Source organism: Lagopus muta, chromosome 9, assembly GCF_023343835.1.
Source record: "Lagopus muta isolate bLagMut1 chromosome 9, bLagMut1 primary, whole genome shotgun sequence".
NCBI lineage: Eukaryota > Metazoa > Chordata > Aves > Galliformes > Phasianidae > Lagopus > Lagopus muta.
In genome coordinates, this window is record NC_064441.1 from 19,898,170 (window position 1) to 19,924,377 (window position 26,208).

General features: G+C 47.4%; 1 long non-coding RNA gene across 2 annotated transcripts in view; it reads left to right on the plus strand.

Moving 5' to 3' along the window:
• Positions 1 to 26,208, plus strand: part of LOC125697505 (uncharacterized) — a 102,592-nt gene that overhangs the window by 18,064 nt on the left and 58,320 nt on the right. The gene's annotated exons all lie outside the window — the stretch shown is intronic.

Consider the following 26,208-nt stretch of genomic DNA (forward strand, 5'->3'; position numbering starts at 1 on the left):
CCTCATTTGCTGTTTGCTTGTCGTATCCAGCATATCCTTGTCTCAAAAGAGAATAATGTGCATCTTCCTTCACTCCTTTCTCTACCAAAAGCACAGCTGGCAAAGCTTCCCTGAAGCAGCCTGCCACTGAAGCTGTGCAAAAGCTCCTCCTTGTGCTCTCAGGCTCTGGCTATTGCAATGGATGGTTTAGATGGTCAGTACTGCTGCCCTGATAGCAACCACTGCAGCAGCACAGGGTGGATTCATTTCATGCTCCAAGTAGCCATTGGTATGCAAACAGTACCACGAGTTCAGCATTTATCCTTAATAGCAAGCAAATTCAGAGTTATACCTGTTGTGCTCTGCCTGTGGCTTTATTATAAAACATTGCTCTTGATCTGATGACTTTGTTTAAATTCGCCCTGAGCCATGTTGTGAGCTTAGCTTCCACTTTAAAATTAGCATAGATTTTTATATACGTTATAAATATTTAACCCCCTGACTGACACGAGCATCAACCCTCTCGCCTTTGCAATGTAAAGGAAACCTTATGGAGTGTGCACCTACATCAGTATTCCCCCGTTCAAAGCAGCCTCTCAGACTTGAGACTGAAGGGACGAATAAAATCAAACTTACTGATTATCATTTAGGCTGAATTTACTTTCTGCACTGGGAGGAAGGAGCTCTACTAATCAGCTTCATTTCCTGGCTCAGATAGAGAGTGCTCCTGTGTACCTCTCAGAAACTCAGCGATAAGTACGTATAAACATAAATACACAAATATAGATATATGGATGTTAAAATAGCATTTAAATTTTTCTGTCATTTACTCCATCACTGCTGTGGTAGGCGGAGATATGAAAAACCCTCCAGGTTAATTTTTTCAAATTTCATTCCTTGCTAATTTTCAAATACCTGGACCCATAGAGAAACTGGGTTATTAAGTGTGGAATTAAATTAGAATTTCAGGCTTGCACAGAAACAACAACCAATGGAAATTTACTGAGAGGTTAAAGGAGAGGACAAGAGGCAAACTGGGAAAAATCCTTTTAAAATCTAAGTATAGTATATGTTGCCTCTTGCACTTTAATGCACATAAATTAAGACGATAATTCTAGCAGCTGAAGGCTCTAGTTTAACACTTATGGTTTATGGTGGCCCTTGAGTCCCTCTATGGAACTGCAACTTCATTATGTACAGCTGAGGAGACATTATTCCTTACATTATCTACTGTGCTAACACAGTTACCGCCGATGCTCTAGTGCTATTTGGATTTTCAAACGTAATGGGCAGATATGTACTGCAACCATTTATGTGGCTTTTCTGCCAATTTGTGGCTGAAATGACTTTTTCTTTGTTGAGAGATGGGTATTCAGTGCTTCTAATTCCTGCGTTTCTCTGAGTTAAGTCAGCATTCCTACACAGAAGGGTGCTGCAGGCTGCTCCCCTTAGGGGCTGGGTGCCCACCAGCTGGCTCTTGGGGGGGACACAAGGAGGCACGGTGTTATATATTGTATATTACATATATGAGTGTTTGAGAATCTGTTTCCCACTAAGTGCATTTTTGGCTTTTGTGATCCCACTTTCTCCTTTTTTTTCTCCGCCTTTTGTTTACAAGATGAAAGCCTCCATGGGGAAGAGCTTTTGTTTATGTCTCTTCCGAGAAGACTTAAATGTTTGGGTTAAATAAATAGGTTCCTGTACTTTCATTTAGGGGAAATTTTAGGTCAGAAGGAGGCCAGGGAGCACGTGTTAATTGGAAACAGCATCTCATATCCTTAGCAGCAGCAAGTACTTTTGGTGAGTCCTGGTAGGCACTCAGCAGAGCGTATCACGGTAGTTTGGTTCCAGTGGGCTGGTCACTCTTCCTTTTTGGAAGCTCATTTTCATTAAGCAGACAGTTAATAACCTGCTTCCCTAAAACTGCATGAAGCTGAGGTCTGGACGAAGTGTTCTGAGGTGTGCTATGGCATTTGGGGTTGCAGAGTAGAGATGGAAAGGAGAGTTTTGCCAAGCTGAGATGGGCACAGCTGAGGTCCATACCTACAGCCCACACCCCCCATAGGGACCACCTAAGCCTGAAAACAGTGCAGGTGTGGAATTTCTGCAAGCCCTCAGCTCTGCAGGATCCCAGGGTCCTTAGGAGATAGCTTTTCTTTTGCTTTCAGTTCTTTATTTGACCAGAGGGAGCTGCAGAGTGGCTGCTCCCGTGCTTTTTCTCCCTATCTTGAAATGTTTGTTTGCTTTTCGAGCCCCAGCTGTTGGAGTCACGGGATCACACAAGAACATCAGGTCTCCTCTCTTAAACAAACAAACACAGCAGACTTTACCAGAGCGAAACATGAAAGTGCAAATCCCAGCAGCTAAAAACCCTCTGGAAGACAAAAGCTGCAACACTTATTAATTTGTTGAATAACCTGTTGGGGCCTGACTTGATTTTCAAATAAATGGAATTAGAATATCAATAGCAGAATGCCTGGTTCTTAAAATATTCAAAAGCGGCTTCCTTTTATGTTGTGTCTTTCATGAAAACTGCATCATAAGGTGATTTGCAACTCTAAATAATAAATAATAACAGACATACACACACATAGAAATTAACAGCTGCGACCGTGGGAGAAGAAGATACATTTTTGGATGAGATGTGGAAAGAAATGGGGAGTCAATGAGGCAGAGAGATACAAGAGAGGTTGGATCTGGGTCAGCTGTTTAATTTTGACCTTGGTTATTATTAGTCATTGGAGATAAAACATAGCTAGTGCCCCTGGAGTGTTCTCCATGTCGGTTGAATTACAGGACCAGGGAATTATGGAGGTAGATGGGAAGCCAGGCAGGGTGTGAGCAGGTTGAGCAGAAGTCTTGCTGCTTGCAAGGGAGCTTCCTGCTTGCCATTCTGCAAGTGCACATTCGTGCAGACACCTGGCAAACTCCAAAGATAGAAGCTAATGCTTAAATCAGAAAGCACTCCAAAAACTGCAGAAAACTGGATTAATGACGAAGGCACTTACAAATCCTTCGTGCACACCTTCACCTGAGGAGAGGAGAAGGAAATCTGCTTTTCAGGCACTTCCCATGTAGCCAGAGCTGCTTTCCTCATTTCTGTTCTATGTTTGCTTTGCTACGTCTGGTGCTGAATGCCATGCATTTGGTTTGTGCCTAGATGGATTTCAGTCCTCCTGTTTCTTGCTAGGAAATTCCCAACACTAAACAGGGATATCAGCCTTTGAGACCCCTTTCAGCCTTTTGTCTTTTGTGTACGTGGGGTGGGAGAACAATCTGTCCCATACCAGCCTTGAGGCACAACAGCTTGGGTTTTCCTGGTGCTTAACTTGATACATAAGGTCAGCTGCAGCAGCTTTATAGCACTATACGAGCAGCAGTTTCATGGGAAGTTAAGATGAATTATGAATGAAGGAGGAGTCCTGTACGTGGTGAGCTCCAAAACCTTCACAAGGCAGCAGTTTTATCCTTTATTTCTCATTTGTACATGGCGAACATCAGCCATTCCCTACTCTCTGAGGGCTGTGTATTAAGAGAAAGTGAGGCCTGTACCCATGTTAAAGTGGGTAGTTGGAGAAGCACTGCAAGTACTGTAAAAGAGAGATTTATTTACTTTGTTTTAATAGTAAACCATCTTATAAATCTGGCAGAACTCAGACCCACTTCTGGCTGGGTACATACTCACAAACTTCAGCCCTGCTGTCATCTTTGGAGGAAAACCTGGTGAACTTGAAGACATTGATTCCATCCAGGAGTTTCTGACATCCTTGTTCTTCTGACTATAGTGGCCTTAAATCTTTCAGATTTGGCTTTGGCTCTTCAGGCAGGAATACTCCAGGCCACAAACATTTCTATTGCTGCTTTTCTGGCAGGTTGGCATTACTGCAGCAGGTTTCTCATCCCCAGGACCCACCATATCCAGGAGTGCAATCACAGCCCTACCAGACCATTCTGTGCTTTTATACTTTCAAAGACCTGGGATCTGCTTTATGAAGAGAATTATCATTTGTGAGTGCAAGGAATACACGTGAATTAACATTTCTAAGCATAGAGAATACTTAGAAAGGGAACAAAATACAGAACCAGAATATTGCCCACAAATCTTTATCATGCATTATCCTATTTTCAGAAGTTTATCCTGTTATCTACTCAGTGAGAGTATTATGCCGTGTAAATGTGCTTCTTAGCAATTGCTTGCAGCATTTAAGTCTTTAGATGTGTTCTATGCTTGAAGAATTGCCATTTCTGCTCTAACACCATGCTAATTCTCTGCAGAAATTGTCCCTGTGGTGTACAGATAGGCCCATTCATTATGCCCCTTGGAAGTAAAGGATCAGGATGGGTGCAGTGTTGCAGCCCCAGCACTTACTGACTACAGCTGTGCTTACAGAGCGTGCTTGGTGTATCTGCTTCTCCTTGGGGTCTGGGAGGGGGTGGATCCTGGCTTCATCCTTTCTGGTTACTCAGGTACATTGCATGCACCTGAGCTCCCCTGGGTTGGCCCTGCCTTCCACCAGGTGCCCAATCACTGCTTCAGGCCATGACTCAGTATTTCTGCTACACAAGGGATGGGCATATCTTCCCCTGGAACCAAGACCTGGTTGTAGGCAGCAGCTCAGAAACTCACCAAACAGAAGTCTTGACATCCCATGACACTTTCCACTCATGCTAGTGAGCACTTCAATGCTTTGCGTTTTCCTTTTGGTTTTAAAAGTGACACCTTTCACACGTGGGAGGATGGCACAGACCTGCTGGTGCCCTCGTGGAGTCCAGTGCCATTCCTACTGGTCCCACTGGGCTGGGTGGGTGTCATGGTGCTGGAGCCAGGTAAATTGGAGGTGGTCCTGGCTTCAGCATGACCCCTACCCATGTGCAGAGCAGTTTGCAGGCCAGCATTTGGCAGGACTGCTGATGGGGCAGGGCTGCCTGTGTGCAGAAGGGCTGTAGGATCAGGTTCCTGGTGAGGAAGTTTCTTCCTTTTTTATTTTTTTCTTTCCCAATCTACAAAAATCTTCAAGATTTCCACAAACAAATGCTTTACTGGGAACATGAGTATCCCTAAGACAGAACTCCTGAGCTAGCCAACAGCACCATGCTGCCCAAACTTCTATGCAGTGTATAGAGTGATGGAAAAGGACTCTAGCAGGAAAATGGTTTAATTAGTAAGCATCTGAAAACCTTTTCTAGTGACTTTCAGCATGTCTTGCCTTTCAGTGGGACATGTTACCATGAGGCATCCTGTCCCTGCTCTGAGCTGCTCTGCCCAGCTGAGCAATCTGATTCTGCTCAGAGCTTGGGCTTCTCCACCTTTATTTCCCTGCTCTGTCTCCTTTCCCATCTCTGAGAGCTTTGAGTTTCCACCCCTGCCTCCCAGCTTGGGTAATTCCCTGCAAAGGGATTACATTTTCAGCAAGTGTGTTTGCTCAGAGCAAGTGCCTCCTGCGACTGCCCAATTGTGGAGTTTCACTCGAGTGGAACAAGCAATAAGAGAAATATGCAGCTTTCCCTGCCTTCACTGGGCTTCTTAGGTGGCAAGGAGCAAACGGCGCGCCTCCCTCCTGCAAAGCGCTTTACTGGGACCCGTGGCTCTGGGATTGGAGCTAGGCGAGAGTTTTGCACGGCAGATAAATAATCCTCTTTGGCCCTTTGAACTTGGCTTTGCTCCTGCGCTGCTGTGACTGCTGGAGGCTGAAGCTCTGTGCCAAAGTCTGGAGGCAGTTGCAGGATCCTGACATCAGGAAGGTGTGCAGAGGGAGGGATTGTTTCCCACATCCAGGGGAGCATCAACCTGCAAGACAGGGCGGTTTGGTAGAGCATATTCCAACTGCCTTCTGTTTTGTGTTTTATTTCTGAAGGAAAAAAGCCCAGTGCTGGCTGGGATGAGGAGAGGAGGGAAAAGCCTTCATAGGGCTGCTGCTGAGATCCCTAGGTCAGCTCCATCTCTCCATCAGGAACATGACCCCCACCGCAGCACTTCAAGCAGCTCTGTTTGCTTCAAAGGAAAACACAAATAACACAATTGAGACAGCAGTGTTGTTCCTTTGAATTGTTGTTTGATGCCCTTGAGCTCCACCAGGCTGGCTGGGGTGGGAAGGGAGGGAGGGCAGCCTGTGCAAGCTGCATTCCAGCGATAGTGTTTTAATTTCTTCCTCTGCCGTGCCAGGTTTACACTTTAACATAGTTTAATTTTGAAGTCTCCTCTTTTATTTTTTTTTATTTTTTTTTTTCTTTGCAAGGTGAATGTCGAGCAGTAATGTAATGAAAAGTTGACAGGCACAGATCTTTTTTAATAACTCTTATGTTGTGTAGCTTAAATTGGTTTAACTATAGCTGAGCTGAATAATAAGCAGAAGGAATTCATCTTGTGAACCATGAATTTTTAAATCTCTTGTGGGAAGGGTTCAGTAGCTCTGCCTCCATCCCAAAAGGGGAGGAACATGGCTCACACTCTGCTGTACTCACCATGGGAGAGTTGGGATGAGTGTGAGAGACCAGGATGGCTGAGGGAGTGGAGATGCAGGGCTAAGCTGGAGCCAGGCGAGCGACTGTGGCAAGCATGGGATGCTCAGGAGCACTTTGGGGATGTGAGCAAAGCTGCTGGGATTGAGGTGCTGCAGACTCCAGTAGTGAGAAGGAGCCTCCTGTATGAAGGCTGCAGCTCAGCAGCTGTACGTCCTGGGCTGAGGGCTGGGAAATGGCTTCTCCTTGCTCAGTGGAGCACAGACAAATCCCCCATGGCACAAAACGTTTCAGGCTGTAGTGAAAAGCCAGTCATACAAGACGAAAGCTCTTCCCGTGTTCTGTCTTGGTGCTTCCTCTGTTTTTTCGTTTTCTCAGTGATAATACCATTCATCTTTCTTACTGTCTTGTTTTTTTTTTAGGGTGCTTTTGTTGTTTTCCTCCATTTTTGCCTCTTCTTCCAGTCGTTTTGTTTGCATTTACTTTGTTCTCTCTCTCTGTCATCGTAATGAATCATCCTTCTGACCCTCTGCTACAGACAGCAAATGGATCGGAGGCTTCATCCCTCTGGAGGGTTAGGAGTGGAAAATGCAGAGCTGGGAAGGACAGGTCTCTGCCCTGGGACATCCCAGTGCTGCTCCATGTGACTCCCACTTAGGGACATCCCTGCTTTCCAGGCTGGCATGCAGAACAGCTCGTGCTGAGCTCCAAAGGGAAGCTGCTCCTGAGATAAAAGGCACGGGAAGGTTGTCATATCAGGCACTTACAGTGTGTCACTTCAGGGACATGCTGTGACATCTGTGCAGATGCTTTCTTGCACAGCTTCTCATAGCATGGTCACACACACGTTGCACATTCTAACTGCTGCCTCTCTTGCTGCTTGCAGTGGGAGCTGCGTAGGGACGTTCATCTCACTGACTGCCTTTGTAAAATACAGCTTTGATTAGAGGGAGATTTTTTTTTTTTTTGCCTTCTGAAATTGTCTTGATGTCAAAAAAGCCATTAATAGAAGGCATTTAGAATGGAAGCTCATGCTTTTTAACATTAACATTTTACATTTGCTCCCTAGCTAAAGAGTTGATCTGTCTCTGAATTGGAAAGAATTGCACATTAAAAAGTTTGAAACCGAGGGCTGATCTGAAGCTGAGACCTTTCGTTTGACCCAAAGCAGTGTGTTCACCCTGGGCTCATTCAGAAAACATCTGGCATTGTGCTTTTGCTCATTCCTTTCAGACTGAAAGGATGAGATGGTGACCTTTGGTTCTCCATCCTTCAGAAGCACCGTCCTCAAAGTGCTCTGTGCAGCGTAGGTGGGGATGGCTGCTGCCACGTGTTGTGTCTCAGAGGGGTCTCCTGCAGGTCGATGGTCACAGCCCATGGCAGAACACACAGCAGGGGCTGCAGGACGGAGAAGAGGAGCCCTGTGCAAATATAAGGAGATGGGGATGGCGAGCCTTGCATCTTTTGTGATGCAGAAAGTGGAGAAACCAGCAAGCGCATCCATGTGCAAGCACAGGTGACTTCAGCCAGAATTTGCTGAGGGGTTTAACTTGCCATGTTGAAGTCAGCAGGATGCTAAGTGCTCTAGAGTTGATTGGATGGAGGGTTTGGAGCACAGCGAGTCCAGTTGTTAGCTTCCATCTCCCTGTGCCTCAGTTTCTTGCTGCTGCATGGTTGAGCAGGGTGATATTGTGCTGAGAAAGGAATCATCACTGAAGCCTTCACCTTGGTTAGAAACTGCAAGCCAGGTTCATGAGGAAATGAGCACTTTTCTGTTTGACACGGGATTTGGATGTTGTGTACTAAATAATAATTAGGGTCATAAAAGTCTGCAGTGAACAATTATCCATTCAGCGAACAAGGCAGGTGTTTGGGGGGAAAAATAGGAGGCAATTGGGTGATTAGGCTGTACCAGAATGCGTGAGCACAAGTGGGCCTAATAAAATGTGCACAGGCAATTTTTATCTGGCAAGTCCTTCCCTCCAAGCACCTGACTCAGAACCCGTGTTACTTTTCAGCCTCATTTCTGATGGAACACCGCATTCTGATTGCAAACGTTCCCATCCACAATTGCAGGGTGCTCTCTGCCCAAAGCTTGGGCATTTTAGCAGTCCTAGGTGTGGAAGAAACAGCAGGAGAGATGCTTGGATGGAGTGGGGAGGGGGAATGGCTGCTGCATAGGGCTGGTTGGGCAGGGGCAACAGCATCACTAATCCACCCTCCTCCTGCAACCCCCAGCTTTTTGCTGAGCAGAAAGCAGCAGCAGGGGGGGATCTGCTTGCCACTCTGCAGGTGGAGCAGCAAGGCTGAGCAGGGAGCTCTGATAATGCACAGCAGTGAGTGCCCTGTGCCAGTCCCCTGCTCCACAGGAGCCCAGCACCCATCTGCTGCAGGACTGGCATGAGTGGGAGCTGTGTGCAGTGCCCAGTGCTGGCACGTGCCCCAGCAGCAACAGCCTGGCTCTCTCGGCAGGTGAAAATGTTTCATCTCCAATAACCACTTGTCTCATTATCCAGCTGCGCTAGTTTTGCACTATCTGGTTACCGCCTGGCTTGGAGACACCTGTTCTGTGTCCAGGCATTTTAGAGAAAAACTCTCCAAAGCTGTCAACAGACAGAGAAGGGCTGCTTGTTTCCATGGGAACGTGCTCCCCGAGCCCTGCATGCAAGGAGCACTGCGGAATGCTGGACACTGCTGGGAGAGCCAGGATTGATCCTGAGCATCACTGCGAGGTGCAGTGCTTGCAGGATGGATGGGAAGGGGACAGGATGGGGAGCACAGCATCATGTCTGTGCCAAGGAAATGGATGGCTGGGTGCCTGCAGCTTAGCATCACTGTTAAAGTCACTGGATAAGGGTGTGTTGGCTGCGGGTTATACCTCCCCGCTTGGGGAAGAAGGAGTGCTCAGCTCTGGAAGACTCCCAGTTGATTCCTGGCCCAGAAAGCCAACTGTACCCAGGCTGCATCCAAAGCAGCACAGCCAGCAGGTCAGGGAGGTGATCCTGCCCCTCTGCTTTGCACTGGTGAGACCTCATCTGGAACACTGCATCCACATGTGGAGTCCGTGAGAGCAGCCTGTTAATACCTAGAGGGGGGCTGTAAGAACAGACGGGCTCTTTATTGGGGTCTGTTGCAGTGGGATAAGGGGAATTGTCTTCAAACTAAAAGAGGGGATAGTTAGATTGGATATAAGGAAAATGTCATATACGGTAAGGGTAGTGAAGGGTAGAGAAGCACTAGAACAGGTTGCCCTGAGTGATCCACCCCTGGATACACCTAAGGTCAGGCTGGATGGGACTATGAGCATCTGATGGAGCTGTGAGTGTCCCTGGTCATTGCAGGGAGGTTGGACCAGAATGGCCTTTGAAGATTTCTCCCAGCTCAAACGTCTAAGATTCTATGAGAGATCTTATGCTAACATGTCTGCTTGTTCCTTAACCTGTCCTCAAACAGAGGATTGTGTGCACTCTGTTACAATTGCAAAACGGAGCAGAGCCTCTTCCAAAGCTTTGTCAGTGGGCTATGAGTCCTAACTGGAGGATGGAAAAGCCAAACTGCTGGCTGCAATGGGCAGCTTTGCACTTAGAACTGCCTTGGTGTTGTAAATGGGTTTATGGAAAGCAGCTTACGTGATGCCAGTTCTTAAAAGGGCTCTGTTGAGGTCCAGATAATTACAGAGTGGGATAACTGGAGAAGAGAAAGAATAGGATCAAGAGGAGCATGGTTAAGCAGGACTACAGGCCCCACTGAAAGGGCAGGCACTGAGCTTTGCAAATCTCTTTAGAAATCTTTGAAGGCATCAGGGAGCATGCAGACAGGGTAAATCCAGTTGATAAAATAGCCTTAGGTTCTGGAAGGCTTTTGATCAGCTCTCTCAGGGAAGGAAACTAAGGCACTGTGGACTAAGAGGGAAGGTCATCCAATGATAGCTGCTTAGGGGCAGGGACCCAACGGGGAGAGGGTGCTCAGGTCTGCGGGAGGAGGCCAGTGATGCTCTGTGGGAGTGATGCAAGCCACTGCTCTGCTCAGAGTGTTCATAAATGACCAGGAAGAGGAGCTGAGTGAGCGTGAAGACTGATGGTGATAGGAGACTAAGCGGCTAGGCAATAAACAGCGGGTGAAATTCAGTGCAGATAAATGGGAAGTGATGCACATGGAGAAAGACAGTTGTCGCTTTACATGCAAAATGATGAGTTCTGAGCTGGGATCTCATTCCTCAGCAAAGCTCAGGAGCTGTCATAAATTATTCTGTGGAAATGGCTTCGCAGATCCAAGTGACTGCTAAAATGTGGGAAAGGATCTGAGAGCAAAGCAGAGAACTGCTGCATCTCGTGTGCTGAGTACTATACCCCATCTCAGAAGGACTGGAAATGAACCTGGGGACAGGTCTCAAGCCATGCAACCCTCCTTTGGGTGACAGGAGGTTTGGAGCTAGGAGATGCTGTTTCAGCATAAGAACTGGGGAGCATCAACCAGATCTAACAGACATCTGAATTGAATGCAAGGAGATACTTCCTTGTACATAACTAGGGTGTTTGTAGCTACCTGGCAAGTCACGAGGTCAAACATCAGTGGGGAGAAACCCATCAGGGGGATCCCACTAAGTACTTCTGGTGGCCCAGATACTGGAAACATGGAAGGTCCTGAAGAATTCTCATCACACTGTTATGTGCAGAGTGCCTTCAGGCTGGGTGCTCTGGGTGGGTCTCTCACCTGTTGCAATGTGGCCATTCTTCTGCAAGTGCTGGGAAAGAACTGAGACAAATGCATTGCTTTCAGTTCTCTTAGTTTCCATTTCGTACTGCGGTGTCTGGTTGTTAACCTAAAAATTGCATAGGCTTCAAGTATCACTTTGTTCTTATCTGTTTGTTATCTGGGAGTTCACAGCCCTTTAAAGGCTTGAGAAAACAGCTTCCCCTCTGCCTGAGCCTCCTGGTTTTCATAAGTGAGATGAGACCACGTGCAAAGGCATCAGCCCTCTCTGCAGCAATGAGAACAGCGCAGTGTCAAGCAGGGAGAGAAGGAAACCACTCCTGGGAGCGCTTGTCACTTCTGGCTCTTATTTCAGGTGTCTCAGGCTCCTGTCATGGAGTTTCAAGAGTGGATTGCTCTCTTTATATGAAGTTCTAGAGTGAGGAAAAAAGCCAGGTGTGGAGCTACTGGTTGACAGTGGGTAGCTGTGATCCCAGAGGAGGAGAATGAGTCGCTCTTGCTGCCGGTGAGTGCATCTCCCAAGACCCATTCCCAGCACGTACTGTCACTATCAAAGATTCATCTATAGCCAAAACAAAGCCAGCAAGAGCCAAAGGCAGGCGTAGTGCTCAAGTCGAAGTGCTGGAGGGCTGAATCTGCAGCTCTGCAGTGATTTTCATTCGGAGTATTTGTGCTTTAATGCCCAGGAGCTAGCACTGCACCGCCGCTTCATATGATAGATACTGGAAGAATATGAGAGCAAACAAGCCTAACTGAGGCTTAAGTCATCATAATGTCAGAGATAGCTGCTTGAGCATCCTGCTGGGGGACAGACATGGTTGGCCCCAGGTCAGGAGCTGCGGGGTGCTCAGTGCCCTGGGGGTGCTTCCATGAGCTCAGCCCTCAGCATCTCCCAGTGCTACATCTGCTCTGGAACCTGGGGCCTCACCCTGGGGGGCCCTGGGGCTGGCTGTTGTATTGGGATCAGCCCCAAGGAGGAGCCCAGCAGTGGGACCTGCTCTCCTGGGCTCCTCTTTTAGGGAAAAACAAACAAACAAACAAAAAAAACCCACCACAACAGTAAATGTAAATATAATAATGAAAAAAACATGTAACAAAAAGTTAGTTTTGCAAGAGGCTGACAGGGTTGGTGGAGTGTTCATTATATGCTGTATCAGTAAGTATATGAAATGTCAGTGTGAAGGGAATTCATTTCCCAGTAACAAGCGTGACAGACTATTGAATTGAACTGAGAGGGTGTCTGCAGGCGGCGGGGTGATGAAGCCCTCATCAGAAATTCACTTTGCCGCAGTTTACTTGAAGAGTGTTTTCATTTTAGCTTTTAAAAGTCCAATTTTCTCCTTAAAGCAGAGGCTCCTTGGTCATGGCATTCGGCACCCGTGGGGCGCGGTGGCCCTGGGGATGTTCTGGCCTCCCTGCCTGGCTGCAGGCTGCAGACCCTCCCCTCTTTCTGTTGTGTTTTGCCTCTCCTGAGCTCATAGATCCCTCTGAATAGCCCCTGAGCTGAGCTCAGCTGAGGATGTTGTGCCTCTTGCTGTGTCCTCTTATGGGCAAAGCCTTCCCTCAGCAGAGGCTGTGCTACATTCAGCAGTGGCTGTGTGGGCATGGAGAGGGGGGTTGGGGTTGGACTTGGGGATCTTAGGGGTCCTTTCCAACCTGAATGGCTCTGTGTTCTCTGACTATGAAAGCTGCTTTTCCTGGGCATGAGCTGAGCTCGGTGTGTCATTGGAGCTAGATGGTCTTTTAGATTCCTTCCAACCCAAGGCAGTCTGTGATGAGCTCAGTGTTACAGCAGCCAGACTGAGGGGCCACTGGGTCTGATGTACCTCAGACTGTGAATATACAGCTCCAGAATGAGACCTGCGTTAGGTTAAAAAAATAAGAAATAAAAAATGAAGACCTGAGAGGTAGGAATATAAAGATGGAAGTCCTCCAAAAGAGAGACATTTATTGCGCCGTGACTTAGAAAGTAAGACTTAGTATATTATTTTTTTATTGCTACAGGAGTCTGCTCTGTAATTGGTGCTGCCCTATTATTGCAATGGAATTAATTGTGCAGTGGCTATTACTGAGCACTGGGGATCTGCAGCAGGCAGCAGTGGGCGAAGCAGCCGAACAACCGCAGCCTGCAGATCTGGGCTGGCGTGGGAGTGCTCGGCCACACGGCTCTGTCCTTGTGATTGAACACGAAATGGAAGCCCTGAGAATGAAAGGCTGAAACAAATGACAGCATTCAAACCTTACAATGCAATTTTTAAATTAATAAGCGCGTCCCCACTGGGCTACCTGCATAGGCGATGCGGGCTGTCTCGTTCAGCATTCATGCCAAGGGCTGGAGAGCTTGCTTTTAAGTCCTTTGATCCAGCACACGAAGCACGGTGATTAAAAATATGGAGTTAAAAGATGGAAAAGAGTGCGGCAGGACCCAGGGCCATGGAGGGTCGGTGCTGCAGATGTTTTGCTGCTGGCATGGCTTTAACCTCTGGCTAGTGTCAGCATGGGGCTCGGTCACACAAGGTCTCCCTGAGATGCATGGTCACATAGCAGGAGGCTCCTTGCTCCCTCGCAGCACCTCATCTCTCATCTTGCTTGGAGAGCAGGCTGCTTTCCAAGCTCCCATGAGTGTTTGTTGAGCTCCTCTAGCTGGACTGGCAGCAGAGATGCTGCTCAGTTCTGAGACCACCCGACTTTTGGCAGCATCCCCCAACTCTGCCTCAGGCAGGCACAGAAATTTGCTTGGTCACAAGCAAAATCCAGCCTGCAGCAGGGCACCAGGGGCCAGAAATGTTGTGCTTGTTCTCTTCTTGCAGGACAGAGCCATTCCTTGCAGGCAAGTCTGTACACAGGCACAGTATCCATTCCAACACTATCTGCGGGGTTTCTGAAGACATAAAATAATATGGGTCTAATTAGATCGATGAAACTGCTGGCAATGGGTGATTGCCACATTCACCTTTCAAGGGATGGCTGGGAGCTGTTCCTAGGGTCCAACAACCATGATCAAAGGATCCTCTGAACCTCCGAAGTCATAGCAGGGATGCTTTCAGGAGTTTCTTCCATCACAGTGAGCTGTTGTAGCATTCTTGTCTCATGTTGCTGAAATCAGGTGGTCTGGAGGTCACACTATCATGTCCTGGTGTGTGGGTTTGGGGTATGCGTTCAAACTGAGAGATGAAGTCTGGTTATTGAAGGGGGAAGGACCAGGAGACTGTCTTATCCACCATTTCTTGCTCACAGTGAGCTGCAAGGGCCCTATGCTAGGGCAGAACAAGACTGAAACACATTGAAACCATGAAGGCGTCCTGTTGTGTTCAAAGGGAAGCCACACATCTAGTGCCTGCAGCCCACTTTAAGTGAGGTATTTCAGGTATACTTAGGAACATGGCTGAATTTTGACTCTTCACTGAGTATACACAAAAATATAAACCTGTTATGTACCACCATCATGGGAAAAGATCCCACACTACAGGTTCTGACAGAGCAGGAGCTCTCTTGCAAAGCTGAGAAGAGCTCCCAAACCTGCTCACTGCATTGTCTGGGCTTCCCTGAGCTTCTTCTCTTGTGCTGGTGGAGCTGCATCCTTTGGCACATCGTGACAGGGACCATGGGGCAGTGGACACATCCCCAGCAATAAGGGCTGGGCCCATTTTTGTATCTGTGGGTCTCAGAGAAAATAGCTGATAAAGACTATTGCAAAGCCAATTCTGCAAGCTAGGAATGCTCTCCTTAAGGTACTCGGGGAGGAAGATGCTCACATTCGATGTAATAAGTTAACACGGGTGACATGGATTAGATGTGCTGCCTCAGGATCAGTCACAGCGTTGGTTGCTGTGTTGCTCTGTTAGGTCTTCACCTTCACGAAGGAGATTTACCCAAGGGAAAGTATTGCTGGTGTGCAGGAATTAATTGCTGTGAGGGTTTGGCAGAGGAAACTAAAGCAACGTTTTGCTGTGTGGCTGCTGCCACCAAAGCCTCCAGATGTTTCTGTGAGAAACTTACATCCTTTGGACTAAAAGTTTCTCCAATTTAATCAAAAATATGCAGGGAAAAAATATGATTTCGCCCCAATCCTCACGTCACAGGATAGATAAGGAGATTTTCTATACCTAACGCTCCGTTACATGTCGCTTTTAGAGCTGAAACAAGGTTTACCTAAAGCTACAGCAGCATATGCTCTGCATACACCACAATCACCTTGCAAGCAGGAATATATGTTTGCAAATTGAAGATTAATCACCCCGGGTTCCCAGCCTCGCTCTTAGGAATACGTAATGCAGTGAGGCAGACAGAAGTTCCTTTGAGCAGGGTAACTTTGTCAGGGCTGCCCCTCGGGTGCTCATCGTGGGAAGACGTGATAGTGATGCCATGTGGGAACGTGGCTGTCCTTCCCAGCTCCAGGGGAGTCGTGCAGCAGCTGGTGACAGCACGGTAATGAACTCACAGCGCCGATGAGCACTACCCATCCTGCTGGCATGTGGTGTGTAATAGCAGGGATTAATTTGGGGTAGCACTCATTTGTTTATTACAAACCAGAGCACCCTCCTGGGAGAGCTGTCGGGGAGGAGTGGAGCTTTGTAAGGCACAGAGTTGCCTCCAAAGGCACAGATCCCCACACTGTGGAGTGGAAGAGGTATACGGGCTGTGGTTGTTGCCTTGATACTTGGGCATAAATGTTCAGGTTCATTTGCAGGGAAGACTTAAGGTTGTGAAAACAGCCCAGCTTGTCCCTGTTGAGACTGTGCCCTGAAATGGCAGTAACAACTCTCCTAATGCCCCTGTGTTTCTCATACAAGTAGCTAAACCCTGTCAGGCACCTCTCTCTTCCTCTTGGTTTCCACCTGTGTTCCTCCTCTGGAGTTGCTCCAGCACAGAATAGCTCAGGCTGCTGTCTCTGGAGGGCAGGAGCATCCTTCCTACTGATTTCCCCAAGCCTTTGCATTTTGGAGAAAGATTTTCTACTCTTTGCTTCTCACGTTCCTTGCTGCTCCAACATATACTGGAGGAGGAGGAGGAGGAGGAGAGATGCTGTTGCTGGGAAATGTCCTGCTCCATCTCCTCCCTGCTGAGCCAAGGCATTGCCAGTAAGGGGGATGTACGTCCTCTCCTCCCCTCCCAGCCAGCCACAGCATGAAGAAAACTCACCCAACAGTTCAGCAGCAGCCTGTGTGCATGGCCTCGTTCCCAGTCCATAATGGATTCTGCCTAATATATATTCTCCTTCTCTCTAATTAAGTGGTAACACCTTGGTGGCAGAGCGAGCCTGTAAAATAATAAAGGGTTTTGCACTTGGAGGCACGGGAAGGCAGGCCCTGGGGAGCGATCCTCCCCAAGATACAGAAATTATTGCAATTACAGAGCAATTGTATGGAAAGGAGAATGGAACAGCAGACTTTTCAGACTCACTTTTCCAGCATTAATATTTTTAATTAAGGTTATTGGCAGTGAGTTATGACTTTGGCATACCAGACGGCACAACTTCTGCTGGCAAAGCGTGTGCATTGTACTCCCTTGTCCTGCGGCGGGTGAGAAAGTGCAAACGTGCACCTGCAAGCATTACCGTGGTGCTGTGCAAAACTTCTCACCCCTGGGAAGTTGTGGGGATCTGGAGAGGGACAAAGAGACCTGGAGTTCCTCTGATGGCTCTGAGAGGCTTGGCTGTGTGCTCTAGGATGAGAATCACGGTATCATGGAATCATACATTGCCCTGGGTTGAAAGGGACCTCAAAGATCATAGACTTCCAACCCCTGCCAATGTCAGAGTTGCCAACCACTGAGTCGATCACTGGCCAGTTGTCCAGGGCCCCATCTAACCTGGCCTTGAAGGAACAGATTTCCTCAAGATCTCCAAAGTAGCATCCAAACAGTGACTGTCCTTCTGTCCTTCTGCTATTTCAGAGCATTTCAGGGAATTTCCAGTAGCCAGTTAAGATGCTGTCAGAACAAATGTGCGCAGTGTTACTAGAGTGATTGGGGGTTTCAAACCTCACTGCATTTAAGACTGCCTTTTCTGGCGCTTAAATAAAGGTCAGCTCCACACAACGATGCCGTATTTCAAAGTTAATACCTTTTCTTCCACTTTGGAAAAACTTGACCTCCATCTTTGTCAAAGCTGACAGAAGGTTTGCCCAGACTTCCCAGGATAAGGGTGGGAGAGGTGAGGTGGGAGAGAGAGGTGGCCTGGAGATCTATGAATTGTCACCTGTGCCATCCTGATGGCTGGGACCCAGCAGCATGTGAGTCAGCTGCAGTCCTCGTGTCGGAGCCGCTGGGTATTGATATCGTACAGCGATACTCCTTTTAATTATGTAGACACCAGGCAACTCTGCACATCTCTACTCTTTCTCTTTCCCTTCGGACACAGATGCAATCTATCAACATCCAGTAGTTCTTTATTACAGTAATTCTCAAGCTGTTTCTCAGGAATGCACTCAGAGGGTTTTATTAACAGTATAAATTCCCTAGGATTTCTTATTTTACTATGCCTATTAGTGTAGATGCTAATTTAATCGTTTAGATTTCCCACATGACCTATCCTCAAACTCTGAAAGTGAAGTTCAGCCCCGGTCCCTGCACACGGAGGGATACTTTTCTCTTTAAGATCTCAACACTTCCCCTAAAGTTCTGCAAGAGGGCTCTGGTATGGGCTATTTCTGTGCACTGCCCTTCTGAAAGGCCATGCAACTTGGGTCTTTCTGCTTTCAGTGGGAGGTTGGCAGCCTTGGCTCCCAGAGACTTGTCTCTGTGCAGCCAAAGCAGTGCTGGCACCTCTACCAACAGCTCCAGGTGAGCCAGGGCTGCCTGCAGCTCACCAGAAGTAATTTCCAGGCAGAATTGCCGTAAAGGAAAAAATTGACTTCTGACATAGACTGATAAGCACTGATGTTTGTTTCCAAGAGCTTGTATTTTATGCAATTTAATGCTTAACAATGAGTGACAACAGTAGCGATGGTGAAAAGCATTAAAAATGAAGAAAGTGTGGTCAATTCAATTGACTCCAAGCTTCTCTCCTGGTGGGTTTTCCACTGCCTGCATTCTGTGCTTCTTTCTGCATTCAGCAGAAAGCCTGGGCTTTCATATGCCATTGGTTTTGCAAGCTAAGGCTTGCACCCCCAATTACCAATTCCCAGCTGAACATGAAGCCAGCTGTCTGCAGGAGGAACACACTGTCTCTAAGGGGAATGCATCTTTTCCCTTTCTGATTACCTTTATGAATGGGAAAAAAAAAACAAAACATGAAATGAGTAGTAACAAGATTCATCCTCCTCAGAAATGTCCCTTAATTGGGGTTTTTGCTGAAGGGTCTGTTTGGAGGGGAAGAAGGAGTCAGTTAAAGCTCCGTGTTTTAGCTCATCCATCACTTCTGTTCAGATCGATATTTCTGTTGGACAAATATAACAAGGGTTTGGAGGCAGGAGGCCAGAGGCAGGATGGAATAAACAGCGTGAGCGCCCAATTCTTCTTTACTGGTGGTTAATGCAGCACAGCCCAAAATCAAGCCTCAGGACCTCTTTTTGGTACCTTCTGGTCAGATTGCCTTCAGCCCATTCCCTGCTGCTGAGTCTTTGCTCACCTGTCCTTCAACATGGCCATGCAATGGCATCTGGTCCCCAGGCAGAGGGAATGGCACAGGAGGGGGCAATGTCCTGTCCTGAGGCTCATTGGCTTGACTATGGAGTAGGGGTATGCAGTGCTCAGGAGCTTAGTGTGAAGATAAATCAAGGTCCTCTGGTTGTTTTTCTAAAGCCACTTTCTTGGGGGGCCAGGTTGCATCAAGGTGCCTGACTGCATATGACAGCTAGCAAAGCCTCTGCTTTGCTCACTAAGTTGCTGGGTCATCACCATGGCATGCATTGAATGCCCAGATTTTAAAGATTGGTGATGCAAGGATCCTCAGTCATCATCTTCCCTCATGTTTTAGCTGAGAAATTCCCACCTAAATTCTGCCTGAAGCCTGTGTATGATCCTATAGCTGTGGTTAGACAGCGTTGAGCCCTGTGCTGCCAAGGGGGGTCAGCAGAAGCAGTCTGGTGAGAGCTGACGCATCAGCGCTTCACACCAACTGGAGAGACCCTTTGTTTATTCCCATCTTTATTCATCATCATCATCGTTATTTATTAATTAGCTTTGTTTGCAGAGCCAACAGTGTGAGCTCATGTCTGGGCTCGAGTGCATCTATAATTAATTGCTAACTGTTGCTTGATGGCAGTTGTGAGCAAGAAGTGGTGAGTCATAGCGAAAAGCTCCAAGGAATGCAGGGCTGACATGCTGCAATCCGGGTCCTCTTGGAGCAGGGAGAAGAGCTGGAGTGAAACGGATTGGCCCCATGCCTTTAAAATATATACATTTGGATTGCACCTAAATGCTCTGATGTCACCCTGTCAGTAATCTTCCTGCACAGCCCCGAGTCCGCTCGAAATCAAATAAAGCTTTTCCTTTTAATAACAACTTACTTCCTCCGCTCTGCTGACCTTAAAGTGAGAATCAAAGGGGAAAAGATATCATACATAAAACAAAAAAGAAAGGGGAAAAAAAAAAAACAACAAAAAACCCACACAAAGAAGTGAATTGAATTCCACCTAAATGTCACCTTGCGAGCCGGGTTTTATTATTTTGATAGCAAGGCAATTTCGCTGACAAATCTGTTATCGGTGCCGTGTTGTACAAAAGCAAAGGCAGGCGTGTTATAGGTCATTGAGAAGTCATTTTTAAATAACACCGGTCTAAGTGGTGCGTCGGGGTGCTTGTTAGGGAGTATGTATATAACTGCTGCTGGAGCATGTGGATGCACAGGGGAACGCCGTGCAGGGGGCATCAATCAAGTCTGTTCAAGCCATGGCTTTCCCTGGAACTCTCAGCACAAGCTTGGCTGGGTAGAGGAGGCTTTTAGAGGCAGAGTGCAGGTAGGCATAGCCTGGGAGAATGAGTGTGAGCCAGCATGCACACATTCAGCTCAGGCTTTAATTATTCACCTTCCCTCTACTGACTGCCATGATAGGGAGTTATATGCTGATCCTCCCATTTCATCACTTTTGGGTGGTGAGGCACTGGAACAGGTTGCCCAAGGAGGCTGTGGATGCCCCATCCCTGCAAGCATTCAAGGCCAGGCTGGATGTGGCTCTGGGCAGCCTGGTCTGCTGGTTGGGGACCCTGCACAGAGCAGGGGGTTGGAAGTGGATGAGCATTGTGGTCCTTTGCAACCCAGGCCATTCTGTGATTCTATGATTCATTCTCCCAATCTTTGCAAGCTTTCTTCCATGCTTCTACTTCCTAATGCTGGTGCAGGGAGAGTTACAGTGCACTTGCTGACTGTGGATGAAAGAATGTAAAAGCGTGCAAGGCTGAACAAAAAAAATATGTGCTCAGTGGCACGAGTGAACTGCGAATTGCAGCAGTGCTCTGCATTTGTCTTTTCCTCCTGTGAAAAGAGACGCTTTTAAATAAGATTTGCAAAATGTAAATCTTGCGAAAGATCTACATGCACCGGGGTGGTTGCATGTTGCAGTTACATGCGGAGCAAATAGCAAGCTTCAGTTCTGTCTGTGCAGCCACGGGACTGCGTGGGCTGCTTCTGCTCGGCACGTGCAGAGTTCCAAGGGACCGCATCCATTTGTGTCAGGTACCTCCGTCAGCTGCTTCACTGCAGTTTTTGGTAATGAAACACTTGTGAGATTGATGGGCAAACCTGAAGCCGAAGCCAAATGAGCTGTTTAGGAGTCAGGCCCATTACCACATGCTTCTAGGCTTAATTTAGTGCACATGCAATCCCGTAACTCCGTGCTGTTATGTTTGATGTTTTCTTGCAAGGGCAGCATTCGGGCACAGCGTGTTCTTTGTGCTGGGAGGAGAAGCAGCTGCCCAAATGTTTGCTGTGCCCTCCACAAAGCCTCCCTTCCTCTGCTGCTTGGGGCTGTACATCGGATGGGAATTGCACCCAAATCATCCAGGCAGAGGCTGGACACTGTGCTGAGGATTTGCAGTGAGCATCCAGTGCGGGCTTGCACGTATAGCTGTGAATTTATTCATTTTTTTTTTAGCTTCATCAAGGTCATTCACACCGCTAAGCTAATCCCGACACATTAGCAGGAGTGCTGTCCAATTCATTCTCGCTCCATTAAGCAGCAAGCTAGTCAGGTTTTCCTCCTCTCCAGGTTCTTTTCTCCCAGTTCACATGCTGTGAATCGTCCCTCAGCATCCAGGCACCCTTGGGCAGAGCAGGGCGTATCCTGCTTTGCTCACAGCCTGCTTTCCAGGCTTGTTGCACACCTCGGGGCTCCCAGAGAGCATCCTGATGAGTGGGATGGGAATCCTGACATGGGGAGTGGGCTGTAAGCTGGACAAATCCTTCCCAGTGCTTCCAGGTGCAGGGCCAGACCCTGGGTTCTGCTGCTCACTGAAGTGAAGACTTCTATCCTCACTGCAAAGTCACCGACATCCCAAATGTTCTCATCAGCAGCATCTTCATCTCTGCCAGAGGAAGGCAGCAAGCTAATTTTTCTCCTGCCTCAACCTGAGGTTTGCATCCAGCATCCTCCAGACCCGGGCGTGCATTTCAGATTTGCTTTCTGGTAAAAATGAAGTTCTGGGTGTTTGACAGCAACTTTCCACAGAATCCAAGAGATTCTCTTTGCCTTCGTTTCACTGACCCAGTTTTGTGACACAGCTCAGAAAGCCTTGTGCTCCCTCACCTTGCTTGGACAGGTGTCAGTTCTGCATGAGTTAGGCCAGCTTGAGAGCTTTGCAGGAGAAAAGAAGCGCTGTCAGTTACATTGGACAGAGTGTCAGAAGGAGAGCTAGTCTTCCATGGGAGCATTCCTCCCAGGAGCTGAGGCCATTTTCCTGTGTGCTTATCCATTCCAGCATGGAGCCAGGCAGATCCCATGGGACACAAGCTCCTCCCTTTTAAAGCATCCCACAGTTTCCTTCTGCCTCCCATCAGGGCTCATCCCCAGCTCAGGTTTCTTAGAAGTGCTCCCTACTTTCTCCACGGCTTTCAGACCCATGGCCATGGAAAGGCAATTGGAAGGAAACCTTGAAGGTGAAGTTGTCATCACCCCTTGCTCTGCTGGGACCAGTCCAGGTGATAGCCCCATAGGTGCCACCTGCTCTCGGTGCCACACAGCTTTGCTTCAAATCCCTGAGTTCAACTGGAGCATCAGCAGAGTAATGTGAGCCCATGGAAATCAATGGAGAAGAGCCGAAAACAATTGATTTGGATCAAAACACACTGCAATCAAATTTGGAGGGATTGAACTAATGGATCATAAGGTGGCTTGTGAATGGGTCTGATTGAATTGAGCTGAAAGGTCTTGCGTCTTCATTACAGCTAACTGAAACTAGTATAAATGATGAATTTTCTAACCATGTTTAGTGGGTGTTGGGTTTTTTTGTTTTTTTGTTTTTTTTTTTTCCTGTACTTATAACTGGATTGCAAAACCAGAAAGTTGGGAACTAACCTGTATATACAAGGGAATTTTCCAGTCATAGGTGGCTACACGTATTTTGGACAGTCCCATAGCTGGATTTCATGCCTCTTGCTGATTATGCCTCTATTTTGCTCCCAGAATTAACAAGGTGTTTCTCCTGCTGAGGTCTCAGAGGAGAGACAGCACTTGGGCTGTGTGCTTTCCAAGGTGCATTTACTGCTGCTTTTCTTGTTTTGATGACAGCAGTTTGGATCATCTCCTTTCACTCTACCAAATCCTTGAAACTCTTTGCCATTTGTATTACCTGAGTGTAACTTCCCTCTATATCACAGAAACAGAAGGCATGAATGATTCACTGTTTATTATAAGATCTCATTTTTTTTGTCAGACTGAACTTCCCATACTATAAGGTGTGATTTATTACTACAGTGATTAAGGGACATTTTTGATATCTCTTAGAATTCTCTTTCAGACTTGAAGGCTTGCCTCTGAGTCAAAAGGCAGTGGAAATATATGAATAGCTGGCCGTGAAATGGAGCGTTTGAAATTTCCTATTAAGAAGACGCTCGTATTTGTTTCATGCTCCCGTGGATAGGCAGAGTGAATCGGGAGACACGTTGCCTGACTGCACTTGTTCTATGGGAGCTGTGATAGGAATGGGAAAGGGGAGTGTGTCCTCATGAGCTCAGCACCTGGATTTATCTCTCCACAGCCTCTGGATGTTACCCTCTGTTCTTATTATGGCAGCTACCCACTAGTTTTCCCCTGCTTGGACTCGCACCCAGTTTTCCGTCCAGATCACAGACTCACAGAATTGCAGAATTGCTGGGGTTGGACCTCAAGAAAGCACTGAGTCCAACCCCCCTGCTAATAAAGCAGGTACCCTAGAATAGGTCACACATGTAGGCATCAAGAGCATCTCCATAGAAGGAGACTCTGCAACCTCTCTGGGCAACTCCTGAGGCCATCCAATGCAGCTCTGGGCCTGGAAGGACAGCAGGGGACAAGCACAGCAGCACAAGCAATATACGTGTAAGCACTGCTAAACTACCACTGCGTGCTGTATGCAGATGGAGCTCCTTGGCTATGCCTGTCAGGTTTAAGCAGGTGCCTGATCTTGTTGGTTGCTTTTTTTTTTTTTTCCAGCTTGTTTATCACACCTAATAGAAAATGAAGTTTCTTTGGGTTGATGAGCAGCGTGAATCTCTGTCTCTTTCCTTGTCTACCCACCTGAAAGATGCACTTAATAACCATTGATTGTCTGGGAGGAGAGAGAGAATGGCAGTAAATGTACCTTCCAACTCTTACAAGGTGTCTGATTAAAGAGCAGGGGTAGCAGATCGATGGGAATTGTAGGTAGAGGACAGATACGGTGGGTCCTGGTGGTTCTCATTACTGCCCAGCTCGTGTGTCTCCACAGCACTAGGCAGAGGTGAGCGTGCATGGTGTGGTGGGGGAGCAGGGAAGGGAACACTCTGGGACATGGTTAACAGCAGCCATGGGGGTTTAATTTCTTCCATACATCATGGCCTAAGTCCCACCTTGTTTTTCAGAGCTCTGGTCCTGGTGAAAAAGCACAGCTCTGAAATCTCTCCGATGTGTTTGGTCAGCATGTTAGCCTTCAGCCTAAGCTGCAGACCAGGAGGAGAGCTAGTAGCTGATTGCAAGAGTTGGCCAAGCATTCAGTGAGCCCAGCAGCTCCAGCTGAAGGACTTGCTGCCAACACCATTGTACTGCTTAGCCAAGACCAAGAAAGATCACTAGAAATAAGAAATGGAGCTTGCAAATGGGGGCATAATATTTTGTTTGAAACTCAGGGTATAGGATCACCATAGAATAATGAAGATTAAGATGAGCCATCTGAGCATCATCTCCCAGTGTCATCATAAGGCACTCTGGGCTCTTTCTCTGAGTCTTTGGGTGTCCCCACTTGCAGCTGCTCCACTGTGCAGTTCAGTTTCTCCTTGCCCATAGCTAAAAGGATGCTGACTACTGTTGCTTGTGTTGAGGAAAACTTCATAATTGCAGCTCATGATCAGTTGTGGTGTAATAACATCAACAGGCCAAGGTGGTGCTAGGTTTAGGGTTCCTTTGAGCTTCTATACTGTGCCTCCATAACACTGGTGTGTCTTTGGTGGGCACCAGCAGCTTCATAGCTTGAATATTAAAAAAAAAGCAACAGAAGAAAGAAAACTCAGTGAGCTAAATATTTAGAAAGTGAGTCCAAACTGAGCCTAATCTGTTAATTAAAATCTAAAGGTTTTGTTTTCAATTGTAATTCAAAAACGGCTAGGTTTAAATTAAAAAGCAATCAGAGCAATCATCCCCAAAGCGGTTCTGCCAATCACAAAGCAATCCTGGGCAAAGCACTGCACGTATATCCCCTCACTTGTTAAAATATGTTTTTTAGAATCCACGTTTTCATCTCCGTGTGGTTGGAAGGGGCATCAACACATAACATTTTGGTACTGTTCAAATATTCTTCCATAAGTTCCTGAGCCAGCACAGCCTGCTTGCTCATCTCCAGGCACGAACTGGTCTCCGTTTCTTCTTTCTTTCAGTGCCCTTCTCCCAGCTCTGCTCCAGGATGGGCCCTTAGGGTACATACCTGGCTTTGATCAATGCATTTTTCGTTGTTCCGCTTTGCAGCAAACCCATGCCTTAAGGAAACCCCGATTTCACTTTGAAGGTGGGACTCGGGTCCTTTGAGTTGCTCCGACGCTTTTGAAAACTGTATCCATCAACAGAGGGTGACAAATACCCGCAAAGGAATGTGCAAGGCAGGAAAAGAGAAAGCAAAAGACCTACTTCTGTTGCTTGGCACTGATAAAAATCCCTCCTCGGGGTTTGTCACGCTATTTGCTCTATTTGAGAACATTTGAGGCCACAGAGAGTCAAGCTCACCTGTTTCCTTCCCAGAATAAGTAAACAAATCCTGGGGAAAACGAGCAGCTTGTCCTCCAGCGTGGCAGTTGGCCACTATCACAACCTGGGAGAACTGTAGCAGGGAGACCAGCAGAAGTGTATTTGCATAACAATTCAAATCAGTATCAATCACCTCCCAGAGCCGGCTGTCAGCTGCTCGTAAACATGTCCCCACCGTGACAGATTTGCTCTCAGCAAAGGAGGGTTCAGTCTGCAATCAGTGGCTGCCAGGGCTGGCTCTGGGACATCGCATCCTTCACAGGGCAGCTCGGAGACTGAGGTGAGTGGGGTTGGCCTGAGCTGCTCCTGAGCTCTGAACATCACGATCTGAGGGGCTGGCTGTGCATTGCTGCTTTGCTTGCTTCCTTCTTTGAGTTCACATTTTTGATTTGAAGTTTTCTTGCCTTTTGCTCATAGTGTTTTTGAGAGCTCTCCCTAGTAATGGGAAGATTTGCTCCATCGGCTCTAAATCCAACACCAAACTAGATTCGGTTTACTTTGCAGCTTGCAAATCCAGAATGAATACCAAAGCTGATCCAGTTGAAGCCATCCCTGGTAAGTGATATTACTTGAGCCGCATGGTCGTCCTGCTGCTGGGAGAGCTCTCCTCCTCCAAGCCCAATGCTTGCAGATCCTGCCAGCATCATAGGGAATGTTACCACGAAGGTCTGGGAGCAGACTCAGAGCCATCCCCCAGCAGCTGCATTCC